Below are 12341 nucleotides of genomic sequence, written 5' to 3'. Positions count from 1 at the left end.
GCTTGAGTTGAGAAATGGACCTACAGCTCTGGGAACCCTCCCCCCTTGGTCGTTCAGCCCTTTTCGTAGACCCCATTTGCAAAGACTGGTGCATGATGTGAGCTTGGCAGGGAGCTAGTGGGCTACAAGTCTCAGTCAGAAGTACTGGGGAAAACCTTTGTGGTGTGGCTGTGGACCCACAGGGAAGCCAGCACAGAAACATCCTTTCTTTCTGGGGGCCTGGCACTGAGGACCCACCTATACAAGTGCTTTGTGAAGCGCCAATGCTTTGAGATTCCCTGGAGAGTGGGGGAAGACCTTTGATCTGGCCTTTTGTGGGAGTTCCTGAATCTAAGCCTGGCCTCACTTATAGGGGACTGTCCCTGTGCCAGCTACTTGCCTCTGGATATGTGTGTGTGTGGGGGGGTGCAGATGTGTTGCCTGCTGAGAGGGCTCCACAGCCATATCCCTGCAGGATCTGCAAGTGCAGGGAACTCCAGGGAGGCAGGCAGATATGGGAGGGGAGAATAGGGTGATGAGGGCCACATGAGCTTCCTTTCTCTTGTGTCTGATGCCTTTAGAGGTGTGTGTGTGTGTGTGTGTGTGTGTGTGTGAGTGACAGAGAGGGAGAGAGAGAGAGAGAGAGAGAAAGAGAATCTGGTATTTGTTGTCTTTGTCTCCATCTCTGTTTCTGTCCAGGTTGGCCTTTGGAGTCTGCACACCTCATCCCCTATTCAGGTCTGTTGGATCTATCATTTGAAGTCCGTGGCTCCCTCCACACTTGGCTGGTTTACAGTCTGGAGGCCTCTGGGTCTCCTTTATCCCCATGGGAAAGCTGCTGAGAGTGTGCCAGCCCTTGCTGAGTCTGTGTGTGTGTGTGTGTGTGTGTTTTAGAACATGCGTGATCGCTGCCTCTTTGTTTCTTTTCCACCCCCTCCCACACCTTGGGGGCAGGAGCGACTGGGAGATTTCCCTGCTGCAGGTGTCCTTCACAGCAGCACCTGCTGGGCTGGCCTTCTGTGCCCTGCAGCTCCCTCTGACCTTCTTCTCCCATCCTCATTGCGTGCTGCTGGCTTCTGGCCACCCTAAAGCTCACAGGCCCCCTTCTGCTTCACCACCACATGTCTGCGGTTTCTGCAGCACAGCCACCATTCCCAACCACTCCCATTCCCTTGGCCTCACTACTGACTCCCCCTGGTTTAGCTCAGTGTAAACATCATCTTCTGCCCAATTAGGAGCCCCCCCTCCTGCCGCGGGGAGGAAATGCTTGGGTTTGGTAACTCTGGGGTTCTCCTCCCTCCCCTGCTTTATTATTATTTTTTTTTTCTTATGATAGTCACACAGAGAGAGAGAGAGAGGCAGAGACATAGGCAGAGGGAGAAACAGGCTCCATGCACCGGGAGCCCGACGTGGGATTCGATCCCGGGTCTCCAGGATCGCGCCCTGGGCCAAAGGCAGGCGCCAAACCGCTGCGCCACCCAGGGATCCCCCTCCCCTGCTTTATTTACCTGCTTGCCTCCTTCTCTTCCTTTCTGGTTTTGTTCTTGCTCATTCCTTCTTCTTTTATGGCCGTGGGAGATCTCGCTCCATGGGCTCATGAAGAGGGAGTCCCCCTCTGCCTTTTGTTTCTCTTTGTTCCTTCCACACCTGTGACCACTCTACCTGTGCTCTTCCCAGGCCCCCTGGGCTTTCACTCATTGTGGCTCTACACCCCGCCCGCTTCCTCCTTTCCATTCCCCTTCACTTCCTCCGTCTCCACCACTCTCTTGTCCACTCCCATGGCCCACAGACCCCTGCCAACCTGCCCCCCCCCCCCAGCTACCGGGCAGCTTAGATTTCACACCTGCCCCTTGTTAGTTTTGCCTGGGGTCAAGGGCAAGCCCCCATGCCCGCCCTACCTTGAAGGAAAAATGCACTTAAAGGCTGCAAAGAGAAGCCCAAGTTTGGGGCATCTCAGTTATTTCTTAGAAAGGCTAAGGCAGGAGCTCTGTGTGTCTGACAGATGTCTTTGCAGAGGGTTAAGTATATGTGACAGGCAGAGCCACTTGTTTATTTCCCAGCCACTGTGCTGAAGAGAAATAGAACCGTCTCTCTCCTTCTGTACCAGGGAAGCTGGCTGTGTTTATGGTTTATTTAGAGGTCTGAGCCCTGATCTTAAAATATAGCCACCTGCTCCAGGCACATATCAAGGCCTGCCCCTGGGCTGGCCTGCAGGCCAGGGAGATCCTGGAGGGGTGGAGGGGTGGAGGGAGAGACACCCTGAGAAGGGGGACAAAGGGACCCCCAGACAGTGGCCCAGATCCTTGCACCTGGGTGACTATTATCTCTGCATCCCCTGTCAGCACTGATCTCAGTTGAGCCCACACATCTCAGTCGGCTTTTTTCTCTGACAGGCGAGGGGGCTGCTCTGGCAGCTTGGCTGAGGAAGCTGGGCTGCCTGACCTACATTCCCCACTGCAGAGGAGCTGAGCGCTCATCCTCTCCCTGGGGTGCCTGCCATCCCACTGGAACAGACTAGTCACCCGTGTCCATCCATCCTGCTCCCTACCAGCCACCCTTCCCATCACAGCCAGCGTCTCTTAAAGACACGAACCAGGTCATGTCTTTCCTTCCTGAAAACCTTCCAGGGGTTTTCTATCAAACTGAAAACAAAGCCACTTCCTTACCCTAATTACAAGACCCTTCATGGTGCACCCCTGCCCAGCTCATTGTATCCCATTGGTCTGGTATCCACCAATTATACTCTAGCCACATGCCCCTTTGCTCCATCCACAGGGCCTTTGTACCTACTATTTCTCTCTGCTTGTCATGGCAGCTTGACACAGCAGGTTTCTTGCCACTCTTGTCTTGCATTAAATGTCACCTCCTCAGAGAGGCCCAAATGCCCAATTTAAACTGGGCTGGATCCTGCAGTCAGTTTCTATCGTTTCTTACACGGAACTTATATTAAATAGCTATTGAATATGTGATTGAATGATGAATGAATGAGGCTCCAACTCCTATGTTAATGTTGTGCTGTGCTAGCCTGAGTCTTGGCCCCATCTCCTCTTCCTCTGACGGACCAAGAAGGCAGTTGGCAAAGGAGAAGTTGCTGTGCGGGGGGCTATGGCTTGGGAACCCCAGACTCTGGGATGCTCTCCCAAGTAATTGGTTAGACTAATGGGTGTCATCCCTGGCTGCACATTAGAATCACTCAGGAGCTTTTAAAATAGCCCCTAGATGCCTTGGGTCTCACCCCAGACCAATTAAATCAGAATCCCTGGTGTAGGGCCAGGGAATCAATGTTTTCTTAAAGCCCCTTAAGCAATCACAATGTGGAGCCAAGGTTGAGAGCTTGAGCAGCATGTCATTGGGGGCATGCGCGCACAACTCTGTGCATAAGTGCAGCTCAAGGGTCAGCATCAAAGGCAAGGGTCTGTGTCTTACTCAGCTTTGTAAACACCCACACCTACCCCAACTGTAAAGTTAGTGCCTACCCAGAGTGGGGCACCATAAATGCTGGTATATGTGTGCCTCTCTGAATCACTTAAAGATAATCTGTGAGTAGGAAATAGTCAAGATTTCTTCTGCACCTTGGAAGGACCTCCATTCCTGAGCCTTTATTATGCTAACTGCGGTCATGAGGACTGGGAATGCAGGAGCCAGCAGGCCTGTCTGAGTGGATTTACAGTGGAAAACGCTGGAGAAGCCAGACACCAGCTAGAGGCAGAGGCCGACTGAATAGAAGAGGGGAGCGGGAGGGGGGCCTGTCCTGAGCTGGGCAGTTGGCTTGAGCCTCAAGTGGAGCTTCAGTAAGAAGGGCATGGGGGAGAGGAGGACTGAGACTGATGTGGGAGATTAAGAGAAAAATTGAGGAACAAAGGGTTTTAAGTTTTGCTGCATTACGAATGCAATTCCTCATTAAGTATTTTCTCAAGAGGCAATGGTAAGTATTTATATTGCTTTTGCATTGTTTCTGGTTGCAGGACTGAATATATTATATGTGAGTCTTTGCCTAAGCCCTTTGGCTTTATATCCCCAGAAGCCACCCTCCTCTCTTCCTGCAGCTCCCTAACCCTTGCCCCCTGGAAGTCAACAAGGGAGGGAAGTTTCTGAAGGTCTCCTCTCTGAGTCCCTTAGTAAAAAGAGATGCCCAGATGTCCCATGGCTGCAGGTACAGTTGTTGGGGCCTGGACGTCTTGCCTCTTGCATCTCTGCTCTGAGTGCCTTCTCCTTGGGAGCCCTCCTGGGTTCCCCATCATGGGGGCCCTTACCTGATTTCCCAGAATATCCTGGGAAGAGGCTGGAATAATTAAGATAAACTTGACTTAAATTTAGACTTAAGGTCCCCACAAGGAAAATCACTTTGAAGACAACATGGCACCCAGATAGGGGCCCTTCCAGTCTCATCTTCACCTGCCCCTTGGGCTCTGGTGGGCTCTCCTCTACCCTAGGCCCTCCTGAAAGCCCACAGTGTGGAATTTGAGCCCCAGAGACCCAGGAGCTCCTCTTCTTCTGCTTCAGACATGTCATTTCTGTTGTCCCTCCTTTCCTGACCCTTCCCTGGGTGAACTGAAGCCCCCACTTCTTGCCCTGGCCCTAATCTCTGGGCTTATGGAGACACAGGATCAGGACAATTCACCTTGAGGCCCTCACTTGTGTTCGGGGAGTGGCTGGTGTTTCAACCCAGCAGGTGGCTGATGAAGATGAAGGTGGTGGAGAAAATGAGGCAGAGTGTGCTGACAGTGAGGGCAGTAGCAGAAGGAAATCCAATGGCTGAGTCCATGGCCATGAGAGACCCTAATCACAAGATTATTGTGAGAATAAAAGAAGCATTAAAGAGCTGTAGCAAGGGCTGGCACATAGCAAGTGCTTCAAATGTTAACCATGACTAGTACCAATGACTGAGTGCTTATGATGTGATCCACTCCGGGCTAGGCTCTCTGCTTGTCTCCTGCCCTCACTTGGGTACTCTTATTAACCTCATTTTACTAGTGCCCAGTCAGTGGGGTGTTTCAACTCAAACATGGCTCTTTGGTTCCCAAATCTCACCTTTTAACCATCTCAAGAAGGTGCAGAATTAATTAGGGTAGCCTAATTGCTATAAGGAATAATTCCCAAATCCTTAATATGATAAAAGGATCATTTCTCCTACTATGAAGTCCAATTGGGTATTTGGGAGCAGCCTTCCACATTGTGATTCCAGAACCCAGGCTCCTTCTACCTAGAGCTTTGCCAGCTTCCAGGGCTTTGGAACCCTTCATTGGGATCCCTTGCATCAAGATGGCAAATGAAGAAAGAGAATGTGGAGGATGGCATGAGGTGTTTTCAGGGCCAGGTCTGGAAGGGGCAGACTTCATTTCTGCCCGTATTCCTTTGCTAGAACTTAATCACATGGCCCTATGAAACTGGAGAAGCAGAGATGGTTGCACGAAGAAGAGAAATTGGGGGCACCAACATTCTCTGTTGCCAATTAGTGTTTAGAAGCTGGTAGACATCCTGTGTCTCCCTAGGAGTCCTGAGCTGGCACTGAGAAATAGTTTTTGCCTCAGAAAAGACTTTTTTTCCCTTTTTTTCTGGAATTTTTCCACACCCTACATTTGAAGAAAGATGTGGGTCTTGGTTCTTGGTTAGAAGCAGCAGACAACTAAGCAGAAGTGTGTAATAAAGGATACTAGGTAGGTCACAAACTCTGCAGGCAAGAAACCAGATGTGGAAGCTGCAGGGGCTAAAAGCCCCACTCCCTTTCTCTTCCTTTGATCTCACTCCTTCCCTAGGCTGGGAACTTGGGAGAAATTTCTCAGGGAAAGATTTCCTTTCTGCCCTGGCCTGCTTGCCCTTTATCATGCCCAACTACCTACCCTGGGAACATTCCCTGCTCCCCAAACTTCCCTCATCTCAGAGGTGCCCACAGCTGCTGCTACCAGGCTTTCCTTCTGTGAAAGTGACACCCACCCAACTACCCATCTATCGATTGATCCATCCATCCACCCACTTACCCATCCCACACCCTGGATGCCTCTGTGGGCTCCTGTTACTATGGTTACTCCAGGGCCTGAGTTTGCTTTGGTTTACTGAAAGAATCTCCATTCTAGGCTGTTCCCAAAACAGCGTTACTGCTGGACTCAAATCCTGGATGGCTTGTGGGGTCCCACACTTCTTAATGGTCTCCCTACCTGCAGATCACACACTGTTCTCACATTGGTCCATCAAAGTGATCAGCTTCCTGGATTTAAAATAAAAGCTTTCTAGTATTTGAACAGAGAGGTGTTCTAGAAGTACAATGTCTAGGAGGCTGTCACAGGAAGCCAAGTGGAATAAAAAATAATAATAATTTTTAATAATAATAAAAGCTAACATTTACTGAGCACCGGCTATAAGCCAGGCATTGTCCTAAGGATTTCATGTCCATGAACTAGGTTAATCCTTAAGACAACCCACTGGGGGTACATTTTATGATTATCTGAGAGGGAACAGACACAGAAATATTGAGTAACATGTTCAAGGTTACAGAGCTAAGCAGCAACAGAGCTGGGATTTACAGAAAAACAGTCTGACTGTAGAGATTTGTTCTTACACACTGTATTCAAGACCTCTCAACAGCCATTCCTTCCCACTCAGGGATTCTGGAAGCTTCCCTAATTCATTTTTTTCAAGATAGGAAGTAGGTTTCTGAACACCTCCCCGGCATTCAGCTCTGCGCTGGAGGTGACAAATGGCTGTATGTGCAAACCCCCCTTTCCACTCTAGACCCACTTGACAGCAGCTCTCAGTTGCTCAGAAACCTGGGTGGGCCACAGCTGTTCTCAGAGGGAGTTCTCTGACCCTTATCACCCTGAACTGGTCTGTCTGTGGGCTCTAGGGGTTTTCTCAGGTCATAGCCAAGCTGCAGCTTGTCCTCAGAGGCCTTCAGGAGGGTGGGAAGAAGCAATCCCATCAGAGAAACCGAGCTGAGGGAAGACACAAGATGTTCCCCACGAGTGACAAAAAACCAATTCACACTCTGTCCTGCAGCCAAAAAATTAAGCTAATTTTTCACTTCTCTGCTTACGTGCAACTCAACTAAACATAGGCATCTAAGAATGCAAACAATGACTAGATTTTTCTTAATTTAGGGCAGTTTTAATTAAATCTTGCTAAGATGACAGAGGGTCTGGATATTTTTATCATGGTAGGAAGCAATGTGATTGGGAATAGGTGGGGAACACAATGCTAGAAATGCCTCCTCCTTTGCCCATTTCCTATCTGGGACTGACCTCCCAGGCCTGCCCCATTAAGCACATCTGAGGAAAGATGCAGTCTTCTTGGGATTCTAGTTTTCTTTGCTCTTGTTTTTATTAACGGAAGCTAGTTTCCTTACACTGCACTCTTTCTAACTAACTGGCGTTGAAGAATCCAAGTGACTTAGCAAGAAAAAAAAAGGTTTAAATTACAGAATTATTTCTGAGAAAAAATTTGGACTTTTTCAAAATTCATAGCATAAATATTAAGAAACCAAAGATCAAAAGTTTCAAAGGTACAGTCTTCTAGTACATAGTGCTCACCCACACCCACACTGGGTATAAGGAAGGATGACATTTCCCCAACCTCTCCAAGTATGAGGGAATCATGTGACTTGTTCTGGCCAATGAGCTGTGTTTGGAGGTAATATGTCATATGTGGGCCAGAGCATTTCATGGCCAGTGTGAGAGGCTGCAGCGATTTCTTCCCTTGCTAGGAGAGTACATATTGCAATGATGGTCCCACAAGATCAAAACAGCCTGGATCCTTGAGCAACCTAGTGGAGCACAGCTGCCCTGGATGCTCCTGAATCTGAAGCAGACTTTGTGTGCTTAAGAGGTACATTTTAGTTGGACTATATCACTGAGCTTTAAGGAGAGCTGGTTGTCTCCCACAGTGAAGTCTCTTCTATCCTGATTAATACAACAAATAATGTTTTTCTAATAATCATTGTACAATAGCACCACATTATTTTAATTTATGTTAGATTATTTTGGAACTTCAAAATCATCAGTCTTGTTTAGTCCAGAACAGGCTGAAGTTTACTTTTGTTGGATTGGAATAAGATTGCTGGTGAACATATTTAGCTTATTTAAGCAAAAGTTTCGTGTCAAAAGGAGGCTTCTAAGTTTACTGAAATTCCAGGGTAAGGTTGAAAGCAACTCCTCAAAATAAAAGTAGTCAGAATGAGAAGTAGACTCATTTCTCAGAGAATTATGGGTGTGGGCAGGTCCATAATGAAAACATTGACTTACCAAAGAAGACAGTAAGTGAGTGCTTGGGAAATACTGAGGTGAGAAGATGTCTGAAGAATTTTAAGGGATGCCTGGGTGGCTCAGGGATTGGGCACCTGCCTTCGGCTCACGTTGTGATCCCGGAGTCCGGGATCGAGTTCTGCATTGGGCTCCCTGCAGAGAGCCTGTTTCTCCCTCTGCCTATGTCTCTGCCTGTGTGTGTGTGTGTGTGTCTCATGAATAAATGAATAAATCTTTAAAAAAAAAAAAAGGAAGAATTTAAGAAGATTTTTCTGTGTGATATGCTGCCCCACCAAGAAAACCCCTGTTAAAATGTATAAGTTAAGGTAATGCCAACCAGTATAATATATATATGTATTATGTCTCAAATATAGTAGAAGTTTACTTCTTATCCATAAATGTCAAAATATTCATTCTATTGGTGGGCAGTTCTCCTCCAAGTGGTGATTCGGGGAATTGGCCTCCTTCCCATAGTCAACACAACCTTCCTATGTTGTAGGGTTACCTTCATTCAGCCAGGTGAAGGTAAAGCAGTGGGGGGAAGGGGGGTGTGAAGATGGATCTGAAATGTTCCTAAAGCTTGGACCTAGGGGTGGCATTTCATTGGCAGAACACAGTCATGTGCACTCCCAATTACAAGGGAGGCTGGGGAATGTTAACTAGCTGTGCCACCAGGTGGCAGAGGAATTGGGCCTGTGAGGACCTGACCAGTTTATGTCACAAAAGGACTTCCTTCTTTCAAAGTCAGATTTGAGTATGCTTTTAGATTGTAACTCCATGTAGAAAGAGTGTAGAAAGAGCCATAAGTGGACCAAACTCTGTGCAGGTTACACTTGGAAAGCCTGAGTGGCCCATAAGGCATGGTTTTCTGCTTTTTAGATTAAAATGATAATCATAGACCTGAGTCACAGATATACCTTCTGGGATCCCCAAATTGTTGGAATTATAGTACAAGCAAGTGTAGATGAATCAGTTACAAATACTGATAGCACAGGAAAGTCTGAGACACACGGTGGAACCCACTCTGACATTAAAATCACAATTTTAGAGAAGAGGTTGCGCCCCACAGAGAATTAAATAAATGCAAGGCCCTGTTAGTTGGTTAAATGGAGGATGCCTTCAAGAACTCTCTTTTGAGATTGCAAACTGGATGTTAGCATTTAATCTAATCCTCGTAGACACCCAACCGTTGTAAGACATAAGAGACTCTTACGCAAGGAGTGAGGAAGTTAATGGTAAACACAGTTGGACTAGTTCAGAGTTGCCCTGCTCCAGCTGGGGCCAGCTCCCCTGCAGCTCGGCTGCTACTGTGAGGCTTGCAATCAAGTTGGCTTTGAATTATTTATACAAGCTGACTGGTACTAGAAACTTAAGAAGTTCTATGCAAGGAACCAGAGAAAAGGACTTTGAGACGTGTTAGTGGTTCTTGGATTCAAGGATGGCAAGCCCTGAAGGCAAAGACCTTGTTAGATGAAGTACCACAGAGATTGTGTGCAGCTCTCAAGCCACCAGGCATCTGACTTAGTGGCCAGCCACTTCACTGCCCTCACGCAAGTAAAGGGTAGAGTGGAGAGAAGCCAGGATTGATATACTGGGTTCATAATTAGGACTCTACCACCAGCACAAATGTTTTCCAATGCTGCAGTAGGAGGAACTGCTATAGCAAGTCATCCCCAAGGGAGCCATAGAAGCTGGCTTGGATAATGAGAGGCACTTGGATCAATCCTTGTGGGAGAAAGATCAGCGACTTTTAGCAAAAAGTGGCTGAGCAATTCGAGATCTGATCTTAAACTTGGTGAGACTTCCTGAATTCCTTCTGTTAATATGCCTAATTGAACCTGAAGGAACAAAGAAAGGCAATATGGCACTTTCTGGAAGCCAGAGGGGATAATGGAATGCAAACCAGGACAGTCAGAATAATTTGGGAGACCAGTGTGCCTCATCTTGAGAGGCAAGATGGATGGGAGAGCAGCTTCCCTAGTCCTATTCAAGAAATACCCAGATTCCAGCCCAGGACTTAGGTTGAAGACAGTACCCCTGAATTTGCTCCCAGAAGGGTATTGTTGGTCACATAGAAGCCATTTCTCAGGCTTTACCATGAGTGAGACAGTGTCACCCTGAGGCTATCATGGTCATTGGATTAAGTGACATGTGTGTTTTATTTGTGGCAAGAAACATCTCAAATTGTAACTGAAGATGTATGGTCTGTGGGGATTGCCAAGGGGCAGAGACTCTGGTGAATGAGGCGGGGTGGGTGGTCTCAGATGTCAATGATGCAATAAGTAGTGGTGGAAGCATATTGCAAAGGTAGCATGCCCAACATCTTAAATCCCATGTCTCCAAACTGTCAGGAAATAGAAGGGAGAATCTAGGGTGAGCAAGAGGATAAGTTGAAAGTGGAGAGAGGATTCATTGGTCACAAGGTCATATGACATTTTGACTGTGTACTTCTGAAAGGGAGTTATGCAGTTGATTTGTTGGCTCTGGAAACATTTAAAGATTTTATTGCACTGCTTTCAGACAGAGTAGAGCATTGGTTGGTTGCTTCTCATAAGTATTGCTGCTAGAATCATGCAAAATCCTTGTGCCACCTCATTTAGAAAATCTGTCCGAAAAAAAAAAAAAAAAAAAAAGAAAATCTGTCCGAGTCTACATTATTCCTTTCAAAGATTTAAGAGTTGAATGCTTATTTCTTTTGACGGTAAATGACCAGATAGGGCCATGAGGGCACTCAGATTTGTGTGGGTTACACTTAAAAGGACACAGAAAAATGGATGAAGCTGATTGAAAATAAGCCTCATCTAAGTATTAAAACCAATTGGCCAAGCTTTCGGAGAAGGTGGTGATGGATACTTTGTTAGTATGTGATTCATTGTAATAATGAAATGCCATCGTAAAGACTATACTGCTGAAAATTATGTTCTCCATTGTAGGAGAAGCATGTCAAATCTGTTCCCCATCTTTTTTCTTCCTCCTACTGCCTGTACCATTTGCAAATGGCTTTGTCTTAGTGAACACATGAATATGTGTGTGTCCATGGAGAAGGAACTGAAAGTAAGGTAAGATGTGAGATTATGGTAGAAAAGAACACAGTAGGATTCATATCATGGACACATTTAATATTACTGTTTAAATTATACATTGTCAGCAAAGAGAGAAGTTAATATAAATGGTACAGGTGTTTTTTTATCAATCATATCATTGAATGAGCAACAATTTGATTGCTTATTTATTTATTTGTCTATGCATCCACTCATTCACACCTGTACATCTAATTCTAGAAAGAAAGAAAGAGAAAGAAAGAAAGAAAGAAAGAAAGAAAGAAAGAAAGAAAGAAAGAAAGAAAGAAAAAGAAAGAAAGAAAAGCATTTGAGATAGCCTAAATGTGTCGTATCTCTGATCTCTCCTTCATTTATTTGACAAATACTTATTAAGTAAGGCTTCTGAACAATATAGACGAGTAAAGGGGTAAAGAGCAATAAGGCCACATAGTAAATGAGGTCCACATGCTAGAGATGCCTGGAGGATCCCCGATCCAAAAGGTAATCCTTATTTCTCTACTCATTATGTGTAGAGCAATGTGGAGATGAGAGAACAGGGCTCACATGTCTCCACATGTGTTTTCACAAGAAGGAGGCAGATCCTCAGCATTTCAGCCATTCCTTGGCCTGTGCACACTCCTAGCTATGACTTGTACAGAGCTTGAGTCAGAGACAGCCTTCTAAGACCTTCCAAAGCCCTCTTAGCCAGCAATAACCACCAAGATATATTCCATTATTCTCCAGATCAGTGGTTTTTAATTTTTCCCCTTTTCTAACAGCCCAGATTAGAAATAATGTGGAAATACTTAGGAAACTCAAGTGCAGAGAAAATGGGACTGATTCAAAGGCCTTCTGTCCCAACAAAATCTGATTGCTGGGCCTCTGACTTGGGTCAGTTCTTTCCTTCTGGATGTGTGGCCCTCTTTGGCTTAGGAAGGGACTGATGAAGGGGTTTGAGAGACACAGACTTACCCTCCATAACCAAGCCTGGCCTAGAAGGCATTTGGCAGAGAAGGTGTGGGGCACTGTTCTGAACTTGAAGACAGCTGCAGATGAGTCAGAAGGGACTTCAGGCCGCCAGTACAAG

Source organism: Canis lupus, chromosome 13 (assembly GCF_003254725.2).
Source record: "Canis lupus dingo isolate Sandy chromosome 13, ASM325472v2, whole genome shotgun sequence".
NCBI classification, from domain to species: Eukaryota; Metazoa; Chordata; class Mammalia; order Carnivora; family Canidae; genus Canis; species Canis lupus.
This window is presented reverse-complemented; position numbering follows the sequence as displayed.